General features: G+C 42.6%; 1 protein-coding gene across 2 annotated transcripts in view; it reads right to left on the bottom strand.

Annotated features, from left to right (window-relative positions):
* The window catches only part of LOC102932197 (collagen alpha-1(XXVII) chain B), a 299,945-nt gene that overhangs the window by 263,481 nt on the left and 10,487 nt on the right, over positions 1 to 25,977 (bottom strand). For both annotated transcript variants that reach the window (XM_043530414.1, XM_043530416.1), the window contains exon 2: positions 22,159 to 22,353. The gene's annotated coding sequence lies outside the window, so the exon portion shown is untranslated. The remainder of the gene's footprint in view (positions 1 to 22,158; positions 22,354 to 25,977) is intronic.

The following is a 25,977-nucleotide window of genomic DNA, read 5'->3' as shown; positions in this document are numbered from 1 at the left end:
TTGATTGGTCACTACAAAAAAGTCTACAGGGGCCTGACCCTTAGCCATTGAAATAAATGGGAGCTTTGCTATGTTAGAAGTATAATTTCACTAGAAACGGGCTTCACACACACATGCGCGCCTTTTCAATTCGAATGCAGTGGCCCAGTTTTCTTGATATAGGATGTGGGTGGTTCCTGTTCTCCGGTCATGCTGCAGGAGAACAGGGCTCTGCATTTTGCTTAGCTCATGGTAGAGGCAACATTTAGTAAAGAACTAAGGAGATAAGTACTGTGGTTTCTCTCCATTCTACCTTTGTCTGCACAAGAACCCAGCTTGGGTACAACCTGCTCCAGCTTCTGGAAATGTCTAGTTCATACTGGGAATGCTCAGAGGCATCTGGTCAGATTTTCAAAGGTATTTAGGCACCTAAAGATGCAGATAAATGTCTACTGGGATTTTCAAAAGTGCCTAAGCAGGTTAGGTGCCCAACTCCCATTGAAATCAATGGGATTTAAGTGCCTAAACTTTGAAAATACCACTAGGCGTCCATCTGCATCTTTAGGCAACTAAAAACCTTTGAAAATCTGGCCCATAGGAAACCTCTCATACCAAGATTATATCTTCCTGTTTGCTTGTGAGAGTAATTGGATCTCTGTTTACACAGGCCGGTTGTGAAATTCAGATCTGGATAACAATTCACTTCCCAGCACTCCAAAAAATGTGCGGATGTTTGGATGTGGAGACTCCAACTGGCCCTACAGCAATGATTAAGCTTTCAGATGATATTCCCACAAATACACATTCACAGAAATAGTGCTCTTTAGTTATAATGGACACATTGAAACAGAGAATTGAGTACTGAATACGTTACTTTCCTCAACTGGGTTAGACGTAGGAAGTCACTGGATAAAATTCTACGGCCTGTGCTATGCAGGAGGTCAGAGTAGATCATTGTAATTGTGTCTTCTGGACTTAAAAGCAAAGAAGAGGTACAAAAGCAGATTTCCCAAAGCAAACCAAGTACAGTACATTCTTCTTTGGTTATAATTACCAGAATGTGGATAAAAGGCATATTTTATTGCATTTCTAGGGGGAAAATAATCACATCTTTTAGATACTACATGGAGAGCTCATTATAGAAACCTAGATAGATAGAAAATACAGGCACAAAATGAGTAAGAAAAAAGTCACTGTTTAAGAATCAGTCCTTCCTGAGCACATACCACATGAGAATGTCAAAGCACTCTACAGAGTGAATTAAGCTTCAAAATAGTGTGCGAACACAGGGTCTGATCCAAAACCCATTCAAGTTAATGGAAAGAATCCTATACATTTCAACCTGTTTTGGATCAGACCCCACGTAAGGCACCCATTGAAGGGTGTTAAGTCAGGTTCTAACTCCACCCCAGTGGTCACATTTGGGACCTTTATGGGTGTCAACAGTACTCTGAAAGAAGGGAAGGAGTTGGGCTAGAGAGAGGCAAGGGAAAAACATGAGATGGCAGAGTTAGGGAGATTTAAATTTTCTATCAAATAATTCTCAGCAAGCTGTAAACCCCCAGCTTTGAACAATTAGTCCAGAAAACAAAGTTTTCACATTCTTACAGTTGTTTACTCTTCAGGAGGCTGGACAAATAGCCAGAGATTTGGGTGTTCCCCCACCCATTTCCTTCAGCAATAAGGTTTGCTTGTTTTTTAATCTCGTATTTCCTGCTTGCAAAATGAATTTAGATAAATAGAAATGTAGGAAAACAAACGGAACTGTCAGGAAAGATTTGGGGTTAGTCTCTTGTTTTTAAACATAAAATTCACATTCAGTCCAGATCCCAGCTCATATGTACTCATTGCTGTCTACAGAACTGCAATCAGGAATCCAAAACACCCTCAAAGCTTGGTTTAAATTTGTATCTGGATTTGAATTTAGCAGCTTGAACTCATCTGTATGCCTGTCATATGCTCTTTGATGCAACTACCTCTTCCACCTACAGAAGTCTCTGGACATTGCTCAGTGAGAAAAAAAAAGTTGGAAACAGAGATGTTCCTGTTATAATAAATGAGCACTTTAGATTATTTCTGAAAGCTGTCACAATCATAATCAGTTTTACAGGGGAAGAACGGAAATGCTCTTGCTCTAGCAGTGCTCCCGAACCCCCTGAATTCCACTATAAATCTTAAAAAGTGTCCATTTGTCTTTCCACAGTATGGAATTAGAGCCCATAGATGATAACTCCCCTGAAGTCACAGACAATACTGTCTGATTCATCCTAGCTGAGAGGTAAGGCAGCAGGATACAGAGTGCATCATACACTCTGCATAGGCACTAATGGACTCCACAGAATGAGTCGCTGCTGCTATTTGTTATTTCGATAGCACTGCAAGCGTTACATGAAGAGAGACTTTTTTTAGTCACATTATGTTATTAATTTGGCTAAGAGCCATCGTTTTTGCTAGGTTACTTTTTAAATGACACTTTCCTGTCCAAACAACTTCTGTGCTATTTATCTAACTTATAAAATAGGGTGTTTTAAAAAACAACGTATGGAAACTTTTAATAGAACAGATAGGAAAACATTGTACCACCACAATGGGTCAAAGTTCTCTTTTGCCAAACCATCAGCAATTTCAAGCACCTTTCCTTTCTGCCGGGCAATCTGACCGCTTACAAGACAAGTTACCAGTCTCTGTGCCCACCACGGAGTGTTGGCATCTGGTCAGTGCTTTGCTGTACTGAGTTGATCTTTTTATTCCACAAAACTACCCCAAATATATTTCAGCCAACTTGGTGGCCTTTCTATTGAAAACTGGATGAATCACCATCAGTTTATATAGCAAGGGAGGGAATCAGATGTTGCTACTCATGTTAGGCTCTGTTTATCCAATGGGCCAAAATATGCACCCTGTCTTGGGTGTTTCAGCAACTAGAGTCACAAAAAAAAAATCTTCAGACAGAGAGGCTATTTTCATACGATTTCCTTACTCTACAAAATAAGATACCCTGAATAACTCTTGACTTCTCTCTTTATGGCTTACTCTGGAACACAGCCTCCTTACTGATTTTATTATCTATTTCTAGCCCATGTTTCTTGGGAATCCTTTTGGTCTATTTGAAGCCCAAGTGCTGAGGGAGTATTCCCTCCCCGCCTTTATTTTTAAATTCTGCACATAGTGGCTACACATTGTGGCTGCACCCACTATATGCTTGGCACTTTCCAAACACGCAAGGAAAGCAGTCCCTACTCTAAGGAACTCACAGCCTAAGGTGAGAAACAAATAGGAGAGCAGTCCCGGAGTGTCTTTTGCCCAGAGTGAAATTTAAGTACAATCACACAACCCCGCCACATCTTAGAAGCAGATCATATTTCCAGCTACTGCCAGCACCACTCATGTACACACCTGGCCCAGATCCTTGCTTTTTTTGATCTTTCACCAACCAGAAGAACAGAGATCTAGTGAAGATAAAGCCATGGCCGGAGAGGATTATGACTCAAACATCCCTTGTTAAGCTGGGCTAGGCTATGACTCAAGATAGTTCTATACGCAATGTGCCATTGAAATGATTTCTATCCATAAAACGTAATTGAGTCAATGCTAATCATAACCTAATGATCATAAGAAGAGATATAGCAAAAAGAAGTTCTATCAGTTTTAGGGCTTATGATAAGTTGTTTGAGCATGCCTGACATTCCTATCACTTTAGTAGTTATTTATACCAAACTAATCACTATTGTATCTGTGCACCCATAGATAGGTCAGAGGTGATGCAGTCATTAGCATCAAGGAATGGGTGATGGGAATGGAACTTGTGTCCTTCAGCACTGGAAATAGAGAACTCTTGCCCCGCTGGAGTCTATGGGAGTTTTGTCATGGACTCCAAGGGAGCCAGGATTTCACTATATGTAACAGAAGTAAAGGAGCAGCTAGCCGTGCTCTGCTAGTAGCGAGAATTTGTGGTGGCAGAAGGTGAGATTGAGGGCCCTATGCCAGCAAGTCCATTGTATTCTAGCAACAGCCCCAGCATATACCCACATTCTGAGAAAATGCGTTAGAACACATAGGTCAGAAATATCATGAGAAAAGAACATGACCTGTGTGACAGAACAGAGTGGGACTACACAGAGTTCATAGGATGCACTCCTAAGCTATTATTTACCTAAGCTGTCACCATATATTAAGTTTACAGATAAGGAGCCTACTTGTGAACTCATTTACAGTGGTGTTAATCAGGAATAACTCCAGCAAAGTCAATGGGGTTACAGTAAGGTAAGTGAGATCAGAATCAGTCTCACAGTAACAGCAAAGCTGGTCTGCCTCTTTGACCCAAGGGTAGATATCGCCCTGTTCATAGACAGTCTTCACTGCAAAAAAGGTGTCTCTGTGTGTGGGGGTTTCTTTTAAATTGCAAAATAACTAACACACCATCGTTATCTCACTGTCAAATCTTAGTGGAGAAAGGTGCTGTAGTTTTTACCATGAAGTAGCTAGGTGAGGTCAGTACTATGCCTCCGCCCGTGGTTGAGCCTGCCTGGTTTATTGAGCAGTAAAAGCTACAGCTCTTTGTCTCTACTAGGGATTTATAGCAGGCTAGTTAACATGTGTTAGGCCGCGGTGAACACATATCTTTTGGGCAGTCAAGACAAAGCCAGAGAGACTATTTGCATGTTTTCCTTATTTTATTGGTGGCTGCACCCACTATATGCTTGGCACTTTCCAAACACGCAAGGAAAGCAGTCCTTACTCTAAGGAACTCACAGCCTAAGGTGAGAAACAAACAGGAGAGCAGTCCCGGAGTGTCTTTTGCCCAGAGTGAAATTTAAGTACAATCACACAACCCCGCCACATCTTGGAAGCAGATCATATTTCCGGCTACTGCCAGCACCAATCATGTACACACCTGGCCCAGATCCTTGCTTCATAACCTAGCAGTCTAAGTTAATGAGGTCTGACTAGATAGAGAAGAATGTTCCCAAACAGGCTTTATTTAAGGGTTGTTGCACATTTGATAAAGTCAGGAAATAGCTATGTCTGCTGTCAGCAACAACTTCCTGTCCCACTTTGCTTTTTATTCTAGAGTCCAACCTTCAACAAAATCAGTCACCATTTGTTGGTAGCCTGCAGTATTGCACAGCAACTAACTAGAACCCAAATACTGTTAATTTATTATTTGTATTAAACTAGTGCCTTAGGGCCCTCAGTCGTGGATCTGGACCCCGTTGTGCTAGATGCTGTACAAAAAAAAACATGGACCCTGTCCCAAAGAGCTTACAATCTAAGTACTTAATTTTTATGTTATACAGAAGTCAGATTAGACAATTTAACGTTTCCTTTTGGAATTAAAAAAAAAAAAGTATGAATATCAAAGTGAATATGAACTGTGACAGGGTCGGGCCAGGACAGGGTCCTACTCTGTTAGGAGAGTAACAGAAGGCAGAGATATTAGCCCCAGGCTAAGTAGGTCCTTTTTCCCTGGGTAAGGTAACAGGGAAGGTTCCAGAACAATCAGAAACCTTCTGGAGACAATTAAGACAGACAGGCTGATTAGAACACCTGCAGCTAATCAAAAAGCTGCTAGAATCAATTAAGGAAGGCTAATCAGGGCACCTGGGTTTTAAAAAGGAGCTCACTTCAGTTTGTGGTGTGCGTGTGAAGAGCTGGGAGCAAGAGGAGCTAGGAGCTGAGAGTGAGTACGCGGACTGTTGGAGGACTGAGGAGTACAAGCATTATCAGACACCAGGAGGAAGGTCCTATGGTGAGGATAAAGAAGGTGTTGGGAGGAGGCCATGGGGAAGTAGCCCAGGGAGTTGTAGCTGTCGCACAGCTGTTCCTGGGGGCACTCTAGACAGCTGCATTCCACAGGGCCCTGGGCTGGAACCTGGAGTAGAAGGCGGGCCTGGGTTCCCCCCAAACCTCCCAACTCCTGGTCAGACACAGGAGGAGTGGACCTGGACTGTGGGTTCACGAAAATGGCCAAACTAAGGGCTGCCGTGAAGCTCCAAGGCGAGCAAATCTGCCAATAAGCACAAGACCCAGCAAGGTAGAGGAGGAACTTTGTCACATAACTTATTTCAAATTTCTGCCAGGTCTTATCAATTACTGTCCATGTTTAGAAAGACTATTTCATAACCCCATATGAAGAAGAAAAAAAAATAAAGGGTAAAAGATTAGTGTGTGTTTTGTTTGTTTTTTCTTAGAGTGGAACAGAGCACCAAAGAAGCTCCTGAATTCATAATAAAACATGTTGGATTCAGAACTGTAGAAACAACATTCTCTACCTGTTAAAAAAAAATTCTATGCAAATATCATAAAGGTGTTCATAGGATGATGCAAGATTTTTAAAGCTTACTGCATAAAATGTCTCATTTTCCTTTGATTTACAAAAAATGCATCCGTTCATTGCTCTAAACAGGAAAAAAAAAAAAAAAAAAAACACTACATGGTGTTTGTTCTTTCTCCAATATTCTGTTGCTTGTCTTAAAAACAAGGCCAGACCTAGGGGGAAATTCTGCCCCCGCTGAAATCAACTGACTTCAGTAGGTTCAGGATTTCATCCTGAAATTTTGCAGATGTATATTACTTAGGCCACAGTCTTGCAAAACATTTAAGCATGCAAACAGACTCATTGCGGAGTTAATCACATACTTAAGGTTTTGCAGTATTAGGGTTTTAGACAAAGGAAGAATGATCTTGTGGTCAATATTTTGGACTGGGATCCAGGAGATTTGGATTTAAGATCTGGGTCTCTGCAACAGACTCTCTGTGAGAATCCTTGGGCAAGTCACTTAATCTCTCTACACCTCAGTTACCCAACTCTAAAGTGGAGGTGAAAATACTTAGACAAATTGTAATCATCTCACTGTTACTTATGTTTGCCCCGTGTGTTACTATATCCATTTGCAGTCACTTGTAAGCTCTTTTGGGCAGGGACCATTTTTTTCTATACAACACTTCACATGACGGGGCCACGATCCAGATTGTGGCCTCCAGGTGCTACTGCAGTAGAAATAATTTAAGGTTATCTTTCCTATACATGCATTTATAAAGGGTACCCATCACATTCACATTACTACATGGGCACACCTTAGAAAACTTGGACAGAAAGCAAACAACATTGCCCCAAAATAGAGAGTAAACACACTGCCACCCATGCATTCCATTTAAGGAGAGGGCTTCTAAAAGGAGTACTTTGAAAGGCACTGGTATGCCAGGTTGTGGGGAGGAAGAGATGTTTGGAAGAAAAAAGTCAAGTTTTTATGCTGGCAACCTATGCTTTGGTAACCAGGATGTGAGGGAGGTCTGAAGCCATGCACAGTACAACACTCATCCTTGCTCTAGAAAGGGAAAGAAAAGAAAGGTCTGGTGTGTATTTTCAAGCAGTGCACTCTGGGAAATGATCAGTAATATTAATAGTTCTGGCAGAGGTAATCTATAGGGTACAAGTCAAAAAACGTGCAAGCATATCAGAGACTGCGAATGGATGCTTCAGGAAAGGTAGCAAAGAAAAAGGTTGTGTTTTATATAGTTGAGACTTTGCTTTTTCCTTCCCAATGAAATGCTGGTTAAGGCACATTAGAGGACAGGACCATTAATTCCATGGTCAAGAATCTTATAGCAGAGTCCAGTTGTAGGAAGTTTTTCTCCTTAATCACAATCCATAACTACTCTCTTCTCCTTAGTAGTGTACAATTTCCATTGGCATCAGTGATATGGTCCAGATAGCATGGCCCTACAGAGGCAAAAGGCAAAGCACATATAAGGAAAGGACCAGTAACAGATTTCTATCCCCAAAAGCATGGGATTATGGAAATAATTGAACCTCTGAGTCAGTTCCTTATGCAGGCTCTTCCTGGCCAACCCAGCTACAAACCTCCTCAGGGTGAGATGATAAAACATCATCAAACCTTAATTCAAGGAGAAGAGATGACCCTTCCATCCTGCTGCGAAGGAAACCATTTCACTAAATAACTGGCCTAAACATTTCTGAGCCTAAGTAATTATTTGGGAAATCAATTAAGTTAGAAACGGAACAGGCCTATTAGAGATTGATGACCTTCCCTATTAGGTCACCCTATACCAGCACATATCTGTTCCTTCAGTGTATTCTCCAATATTCTGTCCAGTTCACTTGATAAAACTTTTGTCTTGGCTCCCACAACTGGCAGCTCTAGGACCTCTATTTAACCTTGTTCCTAACACCACTTACAGTTTTCACTGCTTCTTTTAAGCAACAAGCACTTCGTGAATGCAACAATTTCATGTTTGGGTCATCAAAACCATGAGCCTTTACCACTTGAGCTAAAGGAGTAACTCCATTAGTAATGGAGTAGTAGGTTCTTATCCTGTTATACAGGCCTGCCACTTGGAAGGGTATGTAATCCATTTAGTGTAATCCACACTAACTCAATCAGGCCTGCCCTCTACACACACCAATGTAAAACAACATGAAGGACCTATAATTTAATCTCACCAGTACACCCCAATATACATGGACTTGAACACCCCCAATCTTATTCTGCAGACCTTGCTCTCTTCTTATAGCTGCAATCTCTTTAAATTTCATGTGTGACTTTGTGAGGTAGGTCTGCCATTTAATCCTCACTTCTTGTGCAGACCTTTAAATATTTTTTTAAAATTCCAGCCAGATTCTTGGACTTGGCAGATAAACTGTGGGTCCCATAAGAGTTATATTTTCTCTGAAAGCCTTGAATGAAGCCTTTATCAAAAACTTCATTAATATTTCTACCTATATGCCTGCTCCCCACTTCCTGTTCAAGTCCAAACAGATTCTCCACACAGAACGACCTTTTGAAATTCACATATTTACTTCCCCCAAACAGTGAGAGTGTTACTGAGGAGCTTGTGGTGGAATCCATTCACATGTGTGTTGTCCTGATGTCGTTTACAAAGATGAAGCCTTCTATTCATTGGAGATGAAAAAAATAGCAGAAGCAAGAGAGGCAGAACATAAAGCTGAAAATATCAGATTTATGGAGTTCTCTATTCTGGTCCTTGGCCACTTAAAGATTTCAGTCCACTTGCAATTATATTATATTAAAGAGTCATTATGGCTAATGCATTAAAGTATACAAGAGGAAGTCAAAGCTGTTCTCAAGAATAAAGGTCAGAAATATTAAGACAGTTGTTCACAAAGCACTAAAAAAGTGTGGTGCTTTCTAAATATGTCTCCCATTCAGCAAGTTACACACGCATGTGCCCGACTTGTAGCACATGGGTAATTCCATTGAAGTCCAGTTAGAAATGTGCTTAAATACCTTAGTGAATCAGGGCCTATAGGCCAGATCCAACTCTCATTTAAGGCACTGGGAGCTTTTCCATTGACTTGACCTGAAGTTGGATCTGGCTCTCTATGCAGAGCTACAAGCAGAATTGTAAACTGGAAGTGAGTATACACACACACACACACACACACACTTCTTTAATTTGTAGAAAGGTCAAGTTAGGAGCCTTGGAAGATACTATCAAAGCTTGAGTAACATTGGCAATAAAATATGGATAGCAGGATACAATGTGTATGACACCAGACTGAGAGACCTAAGTTCTACTCCCAGCTCTGCGATTTATCAAAGCCATTGGTGTTTGACTTCAGGCAAGTCATTGCAATTTGTGGGAATTGTAGTTTGATTGCCTTATGTCCCAGTTCTCCTCTAGAGGCTGGGCTCTCCATGCCTTTGTTTCCACATCTGCAAAATGAGAACAAAGACACTTAACCCTCTTTGTAACGTGTTTGAGATCTACAGACTGCAAGTGCCATTACATAGAGTAATCCCACTGAAGTAAAGAGATGGCTCAGGTGCTTAAAATTATTCACATGCTTATGTACATTACAGGGCCCTATACAATTATTAAAATAGGAAATCCAAGTAAGGCATTTTGACACTGACATCCACCCTTGATCAGGGAAAATGGACTGTGTGTACTAGCAAGGAACAATTTGAGTATTCAGTTGTGTGATTTGGACATCAATGTATGGCCTCCATTTGAACACTGGGCCAAGAGGTTGCATTTTCCCCAATATGAGACACATGCCTATGAACAAAGCACAGTACACCTTTGTTACTTGGCTTTTATTGGTCTCCATCAGTATTAATGAGGTAATTTGGTGAAGCAACGAAGTATTTCTGATTTCCATTTACTGAGAGCACTAGCTGATGTCTGAGTGTGTTTAAAATAGCCCTTGGTCCAGTATAGCCCAAATTTGTTGATCTTTTTGGCGTACTGCAAAGCCCAGTGATTTGGGCAAGGGTCTGGGGAAGGTGGAGGTCTCTCTCTTTATTTGCAGGGGATAGAGTTTTGCAGAAGCAAAGATAGGGGCATTTTAAAGATGTGGACTGCATGGTCATTTTAATTAGGACTGATCGAAAATTCTCTCTAAACTGTTTTGAAGGAAAATTGGGTTAACCATTAAACATTTGTTGAGACAACTGTTTGCTTTTCATGGAAATTTTTGATTTTTCCTAAAAAAACAAAAACAAAAAATCCCCAAAGAAATCCAAACAATTTTTTTTTGTTTAATTAGGCTATGCTGTCGCAGTACCTCATGGGAGTTATAGTTCAATTGCCTTATATCCCTTTTCTCCTCTATAGGCTATACTTTCTGCACAGACTACATCTCCCATGATTTTCCATGATGCACTGCCTCTTGCCCAATGGGGAGTTCGTGGTGTCTTATGAAAGATGTAGTCCACTTAGGGAGTCTAGTCTATGTGGAAAAATGGGAACATAAGGCAGCATTGCGCCATTTATGAATCAAAATTTTTTTCAGCCACGTTTTTCAATTTTCACCCCCAAAATTGAAATTCTGTGGGGGAAAACCCTCATTTTCCAACCAACTTTAGTATTAATTACCTATGAAGGTTGACTAGAGCCTGTGACAGGAGGGTTTGTTTTAAATATACGTCTCTGTGTTAAAAATCAAAATAAATAGATTTCAGAGTAGCAGCCGTTTTAGTCTGTATTCGCAAAAAGAAAATGAGTACTAGTGGCACCTTAGAGACTAACCAATTTATTAGAGCATAAGCTTTCGTGAGCTACAGCTCACTTCATCGGATGCATTCAGTGGAAAATACAGTGAGGAGATTTATATACATACAGAACATGAAAAAATGGGTGTTATCATACACACTGTAAGGAGAGTGATCGCTTAAGATGAGCTACTAGGGAGACAGAATGGACTAGTGATTCAATGCCATGCTGGAAACTAATATCTCCGATATAATGCATCCGATGAAGTGAGCTGTAGCTCACGAAAGCTTATGCTCAAATAAATTGGTTAGTCTCTAAGGTGCCACAAGTACTCCTTTTCTATCTCCAGAGTACTAATCTCAGTGCTAACACCAACTTGCTGTGTGGCCTGGGGCAGTTCCTTTAACTTCTGCACCTTGATTCCTCTATCTCACAGGCCTGTTGAAGCTTTGTTCATTAGTATCTATAAAGTGCTCTGAAGGTCTCTAGCGTGGAAGGCACTTTAGAAGTACAAAGGACAGACAAACATTCTGGCAGTTCTCTTTAAGACCTGCATCTTTCACAAAGCCTTCGTATGTTAGGGCCTAATCCTGCAAGATGCTGAGCGCCTCAGATAGTGCTTTGCATATTATTCTGAGTTAGCCCCCAAGGCCCTTTGAGGTAGGGACCGCATACACTTTTTGCCCCTTAATCTTTACACATGCAGCACCATTAAAAATCCAAATATTTACATCAACACAGTATTTACCTTGACTGTGGTATTTGCCATGTCCCCCATACCTGGAACGGAAACACCACAGTAAATTTAATTATTGCTGCTGGGAGGGTGTACATGTTTAATTTTTAATGGCATCCCACTGTGATTATATGGACAGAAATGCAGTGCTAGATAATCCTTTGAAAGCGGCAAAGGCTAGTAATTTATCGATAGACAGTAGAGAACAAGGATCTTTGTTTAAAAAGTAGTTGGCAGGATAAATAGAAGGCTGAATCTTAAGAACTTCTTTAAAGAAGGAAGGAACTCCTGAGGGAAGCATAAATGAAAAGTAGAATGCATTTCACATAGCGCCCTCAGGGCATCTTTAGTGTGGAAATAAAGCTCCCATATTAGATGTTTGTTAACATTGTGACAGGGATCAGACCGGTACACAAAACCCTAGTTGTGGTGCATTGACATGCTGAGATAAGGCTGTCCCTTATCAGCAATACTGTTTTCTTTCAGCAAGGAAGGGGTTCTGTTTATACAAGCAGAGGATGGAAGTCAATGAAAACAGAGGGCTGGAGAGGCCTGAATAGGTATTTTGTGCTGTAAATCTAGCTTGGAGCTGGATTTTTTGAGTGTGGAAATATCAAATACTGACCTCCCACTGATGCTCCTTGGCAGTGGGATAAGTCACTCATTTATTTAAGCTCGTCCACAAAGCTGCTGTGTAACATGGCAGAGGTCTTTTCAAAAAGTTACACCAGCCTGACACATCTAACAGGCAAACATCGAGTGCCTCGCCACCACCCCACCCAGTCCTCGTGTCCCTGCTCAAAATATCACCAAGCACACGCCTGTTAGTAGGCAATTCCCACAGCATTCATCAGGCAGCTCTTTGAACTAGGCAAGAAAAGAAGATTTGTGCAGAGGAAAGGGGGGTGGAAAAAATCATCATCATCTTTCTGTCTGTGCCAATAAAAGTCCTCTCTCGAAAGAACCGTGCCTCCAATGGCCCTTTCACTCCTTACCTGGAAACCCGAGTCACGCTGTCAATGTGGATCTGCCAGCGGAGGTGCTCCATGCACTCCATGTACATGGGGGAGGTGAAGCCTCCAGGAAGTTTTCACTCTCTCCAAAGAGAGAGCAGAGAGAATGGTTTTGAACAAGGAAATGGGGCTTGAAACGAGCCAGAGTGGGCTGTGTTGCTGAGCATCAGTACTGCCTCTGATTTCGAGCTTGCTAAAGTGGAAGAAAGCCATAGACTCCCCCTGATCCAAGTTCACAAGTACAACTGGCACTCACTGGAATCCTTCCATGGATCAGGGACAATACCTGGCCCTTCCCCCAATGAGCACTCTGCTACGGATTGAAGGCAGGTCATGGGGTAGCAGAATCTAAGACCTTGTTTAGAAAAACAGGGCTCTTCTGCAGAGTCACACTAGGCTCAGGTGTTAAATCACTGCACTAAGACTGAGAGCAATTATTGCTGAGTCATGCTGGCAGGTGAGTCCAGTTAGCTCCAACCAGTATATAAAAAGGAAATGGGGCAAGAGCCTTACACGGAAACCCTAGAAACAGCCTAGTTAGAGGAGAAAGTGAGGCTGAGGTTTATATTGGGTATGCATCAGCAGTTACAAGGTTATCCCTCTGCCAGAAATATTAATAACGTTAAACAAAGAAGTGAGATCAAGGCATGATGCAAGACACTTACTTGGTCACTTTCCCTGAACTTCCATGGAGCAGAGTTAGGCCCATTCCAAAGGCTTTTGAAAATCCCATCCAATATTATGACACGTTTTCCCTCATCCATTGCTAGATCAGCCACTGTATGCATCCGATGAAGTGAGCTGTAGCTCACGAAAGCTTATGCTCAAATTGGTTAGTCTCTAAGGTACCACTAGTACTCCTTTTCTTTTTGCGAATACAGACTAATATGGCTGCTGCTCTGAAACCTGGTACCAAAACAGTTTCTAGGTCAGAAAGTAGGCCGAGATGGACCAAGAGAAACTGCGGAACTCATGTGTAGCCTGGAATTGTTCCAACTCCCCTCAATCTCCCTCCCCCTCAAAATAAAAAGGTAGGTTCAAGAAAGAACAGCAATTGAGGAAGTTGTAAACATCCAGAAAGGCAGTTTTGAATGAGGTATAGTTGCTGTTTGCTCCAGTGCGGCTGGCACCTCGTACTCCTCGAGGGAGAAGATAACATGCCTTAATAAAGGGTTTAGCATTTCTCCACTGGCTTTAATCAGCCACAGAAGTGCATGGTACCTTATCACAGGTAGCAAGTCAAGCTCACTCAGAACCTTGATAAGTGAAAGGCAAAGTGCATCCTCCCAACCTGTAAAAATCAGCACATTCTTCTTGCCTGCTCTGTCACAGGGGTCAGAGCAGATCAAATCCAAGTCAATCTCTGCAACACATTTTACAGTTCCCTACAGACTCAAGTTATACAAAGACTGGGGAGAACTTTCAGAAAATGCAAATAACATTTTTAGGATTATTTTTTAAAACCACATAGAACTACCCTCCAACAAACATTCATTATCACATAATAAAACAAATCATTAGAAGAGCCATATAGTTCTGGGCATCTGATATAATGACTTTTTATGGGCATCTTTATGGAAGTCACCAAATAAACTGTTCCTGTAAAAAGTGAGTGGTTCTGAAAGGAGGTTTTCTGTCAACTGGCTGACACACAGTACGGCACCTTATGCAGGTTTTCTGGATACCAACCAGGACCAACAAGGAGTCTAAGCTTCGCCTGGCGCAAAATTCCCTCACTTCTGAGAAAATTTCATGGTGAAAAAGCGCTCCAAAATTATGAAGTGATGGGGGTTAGTGCATATGGAAGAAAACCGAAGTATAACCACCAAGCAGATAACTAGACTTGAAACAGCTAAGAGCATCTCTTTGCTATGTCATAAGTCCCCCTGGAGTTTTCAGAGATACAGAATTCAGAAGGGTGAGTAAGCATTTATATTTCCGCATGGCTGGCGTCTGTCTGAAACGCCACCGAAGGTTCAAATATTTCAGCAGTATTAAAAAGTAAATTTCAACATTTACTTAGGTCACCCTGGTTTTTAAAGCACACACACACCACACAGGCTTTGAGAGTCTTGCTTAACCTCTACCAAATGCTTTGAGATCTTTGGATCCCAGCATTAATTTCTGTGGATTGTATGTTACTATATTAAGGAACAGAGTGCACATGTTGTGCTTGGTTGGATGGCAGCCCTTTTATACACCCAGGGTGCTATTTTATTTTGTGTCCTGAAGGGAAAGTGTGCCGATATTAGATGCTTACCACCTCTCTGCTGCTTAATGGATCAGACATGCTGGCCAGAACAAACTTCCAGTGCTACGGGATGTCCTACGTACATCATGATGGTCCACCGCAATTTCAGCATAATCCTGTTGCAGTCTGCTTCAGCGTACACGCTCAAACATGAGGCCAGCCGTGGAGCGGTAAAGGCACGGAGTACATTTTACCTAGAGGCATTGTAACAACGCCACTTACCCTATGGAGCTAGCTGCTGCCTCCATTTCCCCTTGTTCAGGTTAGACTCGCTGCCATACCCATTTCTCTTTCAGGGCCTAGTCATATTCTTCAACATAAAACTTCAGCAAGTCATCAAAACAAAAGCAGTTCCTCTGTTACAGCTCCCAGAGCTTTTCCCCTCTGCCTCTCTGAGCCCCTTCAGAACCTCTTCTCCCTCCTACAATCACTCTCACAACCGAGCTCTGAAAGGGGCAGTACATCCAGTTACATGCAACTACGTAACTTTATCTCCCTTTAAATCTTCATCCTTCTTTAACCCCCTTCCTCCATCCATTGTAATAAATGTCCTATGTTTATCCAATTTAGGCTCCAATCCTGCAATGAACTCCGTGCAGAGTCCCACTGAAATCTAGGAGGCTTCCCACAGGGGTAGTGGTATAGCTGTCTGGAAACAGTATTGCCAATCCCACATTAAAAATAAATAAATAAATAAAAGATCATGCCCAGCCGCCAAAATCATGAGATAGAATTCTCTTTTTAAAACCAGTCTTCTTTTCAATTTTACTTCTGGTGTATGAACTTTTCAGTTTCACCTTTTTAAGCTTCTATACACAACTAAATAGGCTCATTCATTTTTTAAAAATCCCGAAATTCTTACCTATTAACATGACTCCAGGAGTTGGGGCTTAAAGAAAAAAGCCCACCAACTATCACAAGACTTGAACTAAAATGGTGAGAGTTGGCAACACTGTCAGAAGCTCAATGCAAGATCAGGGCCTCCAATTGCAATTTCTATAAAGTAGGGTCTGTATCTTCATTTCTGTAATGTACCAGGCAATTATATGCTGTTACACAAACATGTAAGTTAATAACACCACCTCCTCCTGAATGAAGATATTTTCCCCACCACCACAAGTCTTTGCTGTTGTAGCCTGACAGTGGCAAGACTTCAATTTGTCTTCATACAGGGACATTCCCAGTGGCTTAAACACATTGGTAGAGATTATATGATGTCTTTTCTTTTTTTAAGTAGGGGAGGATTGCTTCTTGCCATCAGAACTGAAAAGCAGCTCCATGGGCTTTCTAGGGAAATGCTATAAGGTTATCGCAGAGAATAAACTCTTTGAAATCAATTTTTCTCCCCCTGCTTTAAGAGGCTCAGAACAGATCTAATGAATTGGGAAAAAAAAACAAAAAACTTTTTAAACTGTGGATAATCAAATGAACCTCAAATATGCTTTTTGTACCACACCATCTGCTGAGGTCCCCAAGAAAATAATGGAGAACTACATTAACAAACAATGAAGTTTTGATGGGACAGTAAATTACCTACTGATGCAACAATGACTCATAGGTCAAGCAGAGAGGGAGGCTTAGCTATACAGCAAATCCTTCACACATCATAGCCCAACTCGTGGCATGGTATCATGGCGATCAGGGCATCATTTGCTGTAGGGCAAGGCATAGGTCTATACGCTCCACTTCCTGCCCCACATTCAGACTTTGCAGGATATCATATAATGTGATGGTCAATATGCCGACAACTTCACCCCTCTCCCACCACTAGAATTTTTCTGAAATGACACCGCAGTCCAGATAAACATTGGATAGCCAGTGAACAAAACAATTTTCCAAGTGTGCTCCACCTGTATTGGAGAGTTGAATAAAATCAGAGTATACACACACACTATTGTTGCTATACAGCTTTGCCAGGGAACCATTATTGTTATCTTCCCTAGATCAGAATGAAAGATACATACGACACGTGGGATTTTGACTTTACCAGATTTGAGCAGGGACAAGTCTAAACTGCTAAATTTAGCTTGGCATCTAAACTTTCCCGAAGTTGGAATCAGGGATTTTGGTACGGGGCCATCTCTAGGTTTGAAGCAACCTAATATTTTATGGGACCAGTTGTTTGGCTTGTCTAAGTTACACATGGCTCTGGAATATTTTTCTACAGTCATTACCACTCCAAGACAACCAATAAAAGCAATTACATGAATTGACTGCTCTTTGAGTGGATGGCTCTATCTCAAGTTATTTCCCTTTCCAGTAATGGAGGAAAAATGATCAGAGAAAAGAAGCCATCTAATTTTATCCTTAATTATCCATCAGATGTTCATATGTCATCGTCAAACATAATGAGAGTGAGACCACGGTAACTTTTTTTTTAATATATGCCAAGCAAGGGGAAAGTGTCTATGTATTCTCCCTTAATGCAGTACCAACAGTTATTACAAACACTACAGTGTAAGAACACAGTCTGGAAATGGATCTGGAACACATTTGTCTGTCTGTTCCCTGACCAACTATCTTTCCGCATGATTGAAAAATCAAAGCCTGTGAAATAGCATGTAAAATTCTCCTAAAATCCCCCCCGAAGAGTTATTCTCTTTTTGCTATGCAAGTTTCAGTGATAGGAATGGAAATGGCAACTTAAGTGAACATTTGGGGGCATGGATTGTATAGGTTAAAGGTGCAGCTTACTATATCTTTACAATATAGTTCTTCAGCACATTTGAAATCAAAACAACTTATCCTGGGCCAATGCAGAGAACAAGAATTAATGTGTTTTCTGGGATTACAATTATTCTGTTTTCTGGGATACTCAGAGCTATAAGTTCCCATGCCACAGCAGGGGAAACGGAAGCAGCAACTTGATATGGAAAGCACTACGGAAGCCTCTTAGCTGAAAGAAAGATGCCCACTAGCTTGAGTCGGTCTACTTCTGATCAGAAGAATATGATCAGTGTCCCTGAACTCAGTAGGAAAAAAGAGTGTGGTCAGTGGTCCAGTGGGAGGAGCTGGAACAGACCACATGTTCTATCCACACTCCTCCTGCAAACTGCAGCCATTCCTGCAGGAGACCAGGAGCAGATTTACCATGAAACAAACTGTGCATTGGCATGGGGCCCCCAACGACAGAGTACCCCCCAAAATGCAGGACAAATATCTGACAACCTGCCCTCCATGCTGCTCTCTGCATGCCCCAAGTGGGGGTGGGGGGAGGCAGCGCCACATGCTGTCCCCACCCCAGGCAGCGCACAGAGACCCGCTGCCCCCCTCCTCCCAAGGAGTGCGCAGAGACATGCCAGCAGCAGGGCTAAGGCGGCTCCCTGCCCGCGCTGCCTCCCTTCCTCCGCACCGCTTCACTCCCAGAAGCGGCCGGCATGTCCCTGTGATCCCTGGGGGGTGTGCGTATGTCTCTGTGCACTGCCCCCACCCTGAAGGCCAACTCCGCAGCTCCCATTGGCCGGGAATTGTGGTCAACGGGATCTGGGGGGGCAGTGCCTACAGGCAGCTGCGCGCATAGACCCCTTGCCCCCACCCCACCTAGGAGCCACTGCCAGAGGGGTGTGTGTGCTGGTTGCTTTGGAAGTGGCGCTGCCCAAGGTAAGCGCCACCTCCCCTGCCCCCCTCCCGCATCCCAACCCAGGGCAGTCCTTACCCATATGCAAAAGTACGCAGCTGCGTAGGGCACCAGGAAATTTGGGGCATCAAATTTCCTGGTGCCCTGTGCAACTACGTGCTGCTCCAGCCCCTGCTCTGGCTGTTCCCCATGGCCCCCGCCCCTGCCCCGCCTCTTCCCCGCCCCCACCTCCCTGAGGAGTGCAGCAGGGCTGGGCCTGCACTCACCGGCAGTGGGAAGTGCGGTGACCCGGCCCCAGCCGCACCGCCAGTGAGTGCTGGGGGATGGTTCCCCCTGTCCCCCAAGCCAGCTCCTCCCCCTGCCCCACGGAGGCCTGGGGCCTGCCCCCACACTCCCCTCCCGCAGAGGCCTGGGGCCCCCCGCCCCCACCCCGCAGGGGGGCTGCGTAGGGCCCCAGAATTGCTAGGGACAGCGCTGCACCAACCCTCTGACCCAGCCCAGAGCCTGCACCCAAACTTCCTCCCAGAGCCTACACCCCCTCTTGCACCCAACTCCCTGCCCCAATTAAGGTACCTCACTTTATTTTCATTTACTTCCCCATTACTTATAATATAGGAGGAGGATGAAGAAAAAAAAAAGAATGACCAACAGGGGGGAGATAAGAGAGAATGTTCTTTTTCTTGGCTGGGTCCCAAGGGGGACGGCAAAAAAGGAAGCTACGCACAGCGCCCCACAAACTAAATCCGCCACTGCAGGAGACATCATTGCAAGTTACAACTATCCTCTGTCCTAGGGTCCTCAAATACCAACAGGGTTAGAGCACAAAGTAGGCCATTATGCTGTGAGTGAGCCAATGAAAATATCAACAGGGAAGCCTCTAGTGTTGGAGGTAGACAGTTTGTGGAGACATGCCACAATGGACATATTGTGACATTGACTGGGCTGATCTTTCCGTTCATTTCCCTCAGTATCTGCCGATGACACTTTATTTTCTGGCCAACATTTGTAGAAGCTAGTGCACAAATTCAATAATACTCTGTAGCATAAATTTCTCGATTGTCCTTCAAATATAGCCTCCTTCCATGTGAGGAGATGCCTTTCCCAATCTGAACTAGACTCTCAGCCCCATACGCTTGTGTAGAACCCAAAGACTCTCCCCCTACTCCCCCCACCTTCATGAAGTTTGGCTTTCATATCAACAGCCAGAAAGTAAAGTTCAGCTCAAGCCTTCTTGGCAGATTTGGCTGCTCCTAGGGTTCCTCCCTTAGGACTGCTCAGCCCATACTCTAGATCTTCTCTACCCAGTAAGTCCCTTCCACCTCTCTTCTATCCAACGAGTAACAAGCCACCTACACCTCATTGAATAAGCAGAACACATTTAACGCTTCACCTCTGCTAGCAATGTGGGATGTTGCAGGCAAATGCTGACAGACTTATCACCCTCCTAGCACTGCATGTTTGAGGCTATTGAATTCAGTATTGCCACCAATTCTTGAACATATCATTGGTTCAAAAAGAAGAAGTTTCCCCATCTTACTTATGGGGGTGGAGAGGGGAGAAAGACAAGGAGGGGGAAAAGTCTCAAATAATGTCCCTAACTTTCAAAAACCTCAACCTCGACTTGTGGAAACTAAATTGATACTCCTGGCTAGGGCTGTATGTTTTTGTTGCATTTCATATGTACAAGTGAAAGTCTCTATTATGTGCTGCCTACAAAGAGGTTGCCAACCAAGTTTGCTGATGTTCATGGAACTATGGATTAATTGTCCAAACTGCTGGCATTTGCCACTTGTAGGCAGCATGATGAATTATGCTTCTACGGACAAGTTAGTATTACATCATAAATTGTTCTTGTGAAGTTTTGTTATTTAATTGTAAATGCATGACTCTGACTTTAACATGTCTGCAAGATGATCTGTCACCCTGGAGATTTGGATCTTTAAAAATAGCAGCAATTCAAAAGCCGTGGGGTAGAATTTACATAATAGTTGATAAATAATAGTCCTCCTTAGGAAATTAGGTCACAAGATTATTCTATTTGCAAACAGAAAGTCCAACCAAATGGAGCTGGTAATGTCTAGTATATATAGACTAGGAAAGATGAAATTTTCAAAGTACTTAGGTTAGCATTGATAGTAGACTGCAGAAACTCTAGAGTGTTTGTTGAGATTATTTTAAAAGAACCTAGGCCAAGATTTTCAAAGGCCTAGTGATTTTGTGGCCAGCCTGGCTCATATTTCAGGGCCTGGCTCCTCATTTTGAGACACATTGAAGGAGTCTGATTTTTTGATGCTTAGTACTTTTGGAAATTCAAGTATTTGGAGGGTTGCAAGTGGGGGGACCAAAAAATCCTTAGTTACTCTTGCAAGTCTTGGGCTGGTCTGTCTCCATATTCAGGATTCCTTGAATTTTATCCAGCATTTCAATCCCAGATGCCACAATTAAAAAATATTGGCCAAATCACTGAGTAATCAATTAGATGTATCTGATCAATAGTCTCCAGAATATGGCTTTAGTCATATAAAATTGATCCTAGTCCGTAGTTTCCTTTGGCACCGATGCATGTGCACTGATAGCCAGTGTAATTTAAAACTAGGGAGCATAACTACACAAATTTCTCTTTTCCATACACAGTATCTCTACTGTAAATAGGCTCTAGTCTCAGCTAATCGGTGCACCGAATGCCCCCCCCCCCGCACTTTCTATTGCTTTTCCATTTACCATCACATATTTCATATGCTACATCCAGGAGCACCACCATCACAAGGCTGTGTTATAACTTTCATTTGCCATGATTGCTACAGAAAATTTGACAACAATTAGGCTGCTGCTGGGCTGATACCATTGTTCATCATGCTGACCAATATTGTCTCATGGTTTCCTTGTAGTCCCCCATTTGTCTCACACTTAGACTGTGCACTTTTGGGGGCAGGCCTTTTTCTTCTGTGCTTGTACAGCACCTAGCACGGCTGGTCTAGGGCTGGGGCTCCTATGTGATATACAAGTAATAATAATGCCAAGAACTCACCACAGACTACCTCTGGAGTCAGGTTAACCCCAGTCGGTTTCGGTCTTCAGAAAGACTTTAGCTTCTGGAAACTCAGCTAGTTGGAGGTGCCAAATCCTTCTCCCACAGTTTAGAAAGCCATTTTCCAGAATAGTCCAGTATGGCATAATTCATACAACCAGCATGCACACATTAGATTACTCAAGATTTTCTCTTGTCAACTAATGGGTCCAGAATCTATTACTGACGGGGAGCCTAAAGGAGGTTTAGTTTAGCACCCTGGAGTTTTGATTAACACCCAGGAGATACCCATAATGTGTCTGCTGGGTTACTGAAGATTGCTCAGAGAACAGACCAACCTTTCAGATCTAAGATGAAGATAATTGTGTAAGATAACATCACCGAATGGTCACAACCAGTCCAATGGTCACTACTAGTTGAGCTGGCTAGAGCCCATACTTTGGCTTTCTTTTTTTTGGCTCCCAACCACTCTTCATCATGAGCTTTACCTGGCACAAATAGCTCATCTGTGCAGAAGACTCAGGGAGTTAGCAAAGGATTCTCTTCTCTGTTTCATACAAGGAACACTTTACGTGCCTTACAACTTGTACATACCTTTAACGACCTGCCCAGCTCTGCTCCTTCCTACTTGTCTCTTATGCAGTCTCCATCTCACCAGCCTCATCTCCTTGCTCATCAGCTTCTCACACAGATATCTTCACATACCTCTTATGCATTGAGCATCCTTCTTAACTGATCCATTAGATCACGGGTCTCTCCTCATTAAGACCTATGGGCAGGCCGCAAGTCCTGCAAGAAATTGACCAATTAGTAATGCTGGATAGACTGAAAGGCCGATGGAGATAGCTAACTCTTCATGTATCTATTTAGAAATATAAAAATAATTGCAACGGTTTATATAAATTACACATATTTGACTGAATCCCTCTCCACCCAACCTTCATACACCACAAGTCTTTCTGATGCTGAGTTTTTCAGTGATGGGTCTTTGAAGGATTTGCACGGCACCCAACACAACAGAGCCTTGAACTCAACTGGAGCCTCTTGGTGTTGCTAGCATACATAAAAACATAAGAACGGCCATACTTGGTCACACCAAAGGTCCATCTAGCCCAGTATCCTGTCTTCCAACAATGACCAATGCCAGGTGCCCCAGAGGGAATGAACAGAACAGGTAATCATCAAGTGATCCATCCCCTGTCACTCATTCCCAGCTTCTGGCAAACAGAGGCTAAGGACATCATCCCTGCCCATCCTGGCTAATAGCCATTGATGAACCTATCCTCCATGAACTTTTCCAGTTCTTTTTTGAACCCTGTTATGGTCTTAGCCTTCATAACATCCTCTGGCAAGGAGTTCCCTAGGTGGACTGTGCATTGTGTGAAAAAATACTTCCTTTTGTTTGTTTTAAACCTGCTGCCTATTAATTTAATTTGGTGACCCCTAGTTCTCGTGTTATGAAAAGGAGTAAATAATACACCCTTATTTACTTTCTCCACACCTGTCATGATTTTATAGACCTCTATTATATCTCCTCTTAAGATGAGAAGTTCCAGTTTTATTAATCTTTCCTCATATGGAAGCTGTTCCATACCCCAAATCATTTTTGTTGCCTTTTCCTGAACCTTTTCCAATATATCTTTTTTTGAGATGGGGTGACCACATCTGCACACAGTGGAGGTGGGAATACCGTGGATTTATACAGCGGTAATATGATATTTTCTGTCTTATTATCTATCCCTTTCTTAATTATTCCCAACATTCTGTTCGCTTTTTTGACTGCCGCTTCACATTGAGTGGATATTTTCAGAGAACTATCCACAATGACCTCAAGATCTCTTTCTTGAGTGGTAACAACTAATTTAGACCCTATCATTTTATATGAATAGTTGGGATTATGTTTTCCAGTATGCACTATTTTGCATTTATCAACATTGAATTTCATCTGCCATTTTGTTGCCCAGTCACCTAGTTTTGTGATATCCTTCTGTAGCTCTTCCCTATCTGCTTGGGAATTAACTATTTTGAGTAGTTTTGAATCAGCAGCAAATTTTGCCACCTCAGTGTTTACTCCTTTTTCCAGATCATTTATTAATATGTTGAATAGAACTGGTCCCAGCACAGACCCCTGGAGGTCACAAGTATTTACCTGTCTCCATTCTGAAAACTGAACATTATTCCTACCCTTTGTTTCCTATCTTTTAACCAATTACCAATCCATGAGAGGACCTTCCCTCTTATCCCATGACAGCTTACTTTCCATATAGCCTTTGATGAGGGACTCTGTCAAAGACTTTCTGAAAATCTAAGTACATTATATCCACTGGATTCCCCTTGTCTACATGCTTGTTGACCCCCTCAAATAATTCTAGTAGATTGGTGAGGCATGATTTCCCTTTACAAAAACCATGTTGACTCTTCCCCAACAAATTACGTTCATCTATGTGACTGACAATTTTGTTTTTTACTATAGTTTTAACTAGTTTGACCAGTACTGAAGTCAAGCTTACTGGCCTGTAATTGCCAAGATCACCTCTGGAGCCCTTTTTAAAAATTGGCATCACATTAGCTATCCTCCAGACATTTGGTACAGAAGCTGATTTAAATGATAGGTTACACACTACAGTTAGTAGTTCTGTAATTTCAAATTTGAGTTCCCTCTGAACTCTTGGGTGAATACCATCTGGTCCTAGTGATTTATTACTGTTTAGTTTATCAATTTGTTCCAAAACCTCCTCTAATGACACCTCAATCTGGGACAGTTCCTCAGATTTGTCACCTAAAAAGAATGGCTCAGGTTTGGGAATCTCCCTCACATCCTCAGCCATGAAGACCGACGCAAAGAATTAATTTAGTTTCTCCACAGTGGCCTTATCATACTTGAGTGCTCCTTTACCATCTCGATCGTCCAGTGGCCCCACTCCTGTTCACTACAAATAAATGGGAGGTAGTTACCAATAGGTCACAGGACGCAGAGCATGAAAAGCATTCACCTTGGGACATTTAAGTTTAACAAAGTGCTAAGAACATTATCAACAAACAGCAAGTCGGGTGTCTTGGCCTGAGGACTCAATCAGAAGAGGAGATCTAGTGATTTCCATTTTGCTGCTTGCACAAACCTAGAGAGAAGAGCCTCTTCCTCACTTCGGAGATGCCGGAAGTGTATTGGCAATAGATGGTAGAAGACTTGAACAATATATACATAGACAGAAACTGCAAGCATGAGCTAGCTGGCTTGAAATTCTGATAGCACCCTCACTAGTGTGCATGTAGCAAAATATCATTTTTAAAGGTTTAGTATTTCAGAGACCTTGGTAAAGTTTAGCAGACTCACTACTCAAGAGCTCAAACATTGATAAACTATCTGTATCCTATACCTCTGACTGAACCTACAAAAGAACAGACTTGAAATCACTGATGATATACATGCTTGTGTCACTCATCCCTTTGATAAAAGGAGAAATAGTACCTCAGAACCTTACATTTGAGAAAGGAGGAGAAGATGCAAAAGCAAATCCTGCCCTCAAATAAGAAAGACATTTGCTAGCAACCATCACCAAGTCCTGATGCTAGAAAATCCTACCCTACTTTAAATGAGACAAGGAAGATTGCAGTGAAAAGTCACCATCTTACACCAAGGTCAGAGGCCTGTCTGTGAAGGAAAAGGCACTATAGCCTGAAGCAACTGCAGCAAAGGTCAGTTATCACCAAAGGGCTCAGTCAAGTCCCTCTACATGAAAGCCCTCAAATGAAGGCTAGCAATTCACTGGTATCAGAAGATGTTTGGCCTCTGGGGGAGGGGCTTATGCTACTGCAGAATCAGCGGCCTCTCTCAACATCCATGTGACAACACAGGTGGCAAAACTGAGGGCAAGTCTACACTACAGAGCTACATCGGGGCAGCTGCATCAGCACAGCTGCACCACTGTAGCGCATCTGGTGAAGATGGGCTATGCTGACGGGAGAGTGCTCTCCCACGGGCATAATTATTCCACCTCAGTGAGAAGTGGAAGCTATGTCAGAGGGAAAGAGTCTCCCACCGACATAGTGCTGGTGTAAAACTTGCATCTCTCGTGTGAGGGAGTGCGGGGGGTGTTCCACATGTAAGTTATATTGACTTAGGCTGCCCTGCCCTGATTTTCTTACAAAGCCAGTCAGTCATGGGCAAAGACTTGGGCAGGGGTGGGGAGAAGAATCCCCATCCTCTCCATAGGGACTCATCATAATCTGCACATGACTTCACTTAATACTGAATTCCACAGACAATGAGCATGCTAAGGAAGGGGGTGAGGTACAGGCTAGGGTATCTATCGATGTTGCTGCTATTGGTGAAGCTCTATGCTGTGAATAATAGTCAAAGTTGATCTGTCAGCTGTAACCTAATCCCGGATGTTAGATAGTATCGTGAAGCTG

The sequence above is a fragment of the Chelonia mydas genome, chromosome 16, assembly GCF_015237465.2.
Source record: "Chelonia mydas isolate rCheMyd1 chromosome 16, rCheMyd1.pri.v2, whole genome shotgun sequence".
Classification (NCBI taxonomy): Eukaryota; Metazoa; Chordata; order Testudines; family Cheloniidae; genus Chelonia; species Chelonia mydas.
This window is presented reverse-complemented; position numbering and strand designations above follow the sequence as displayed.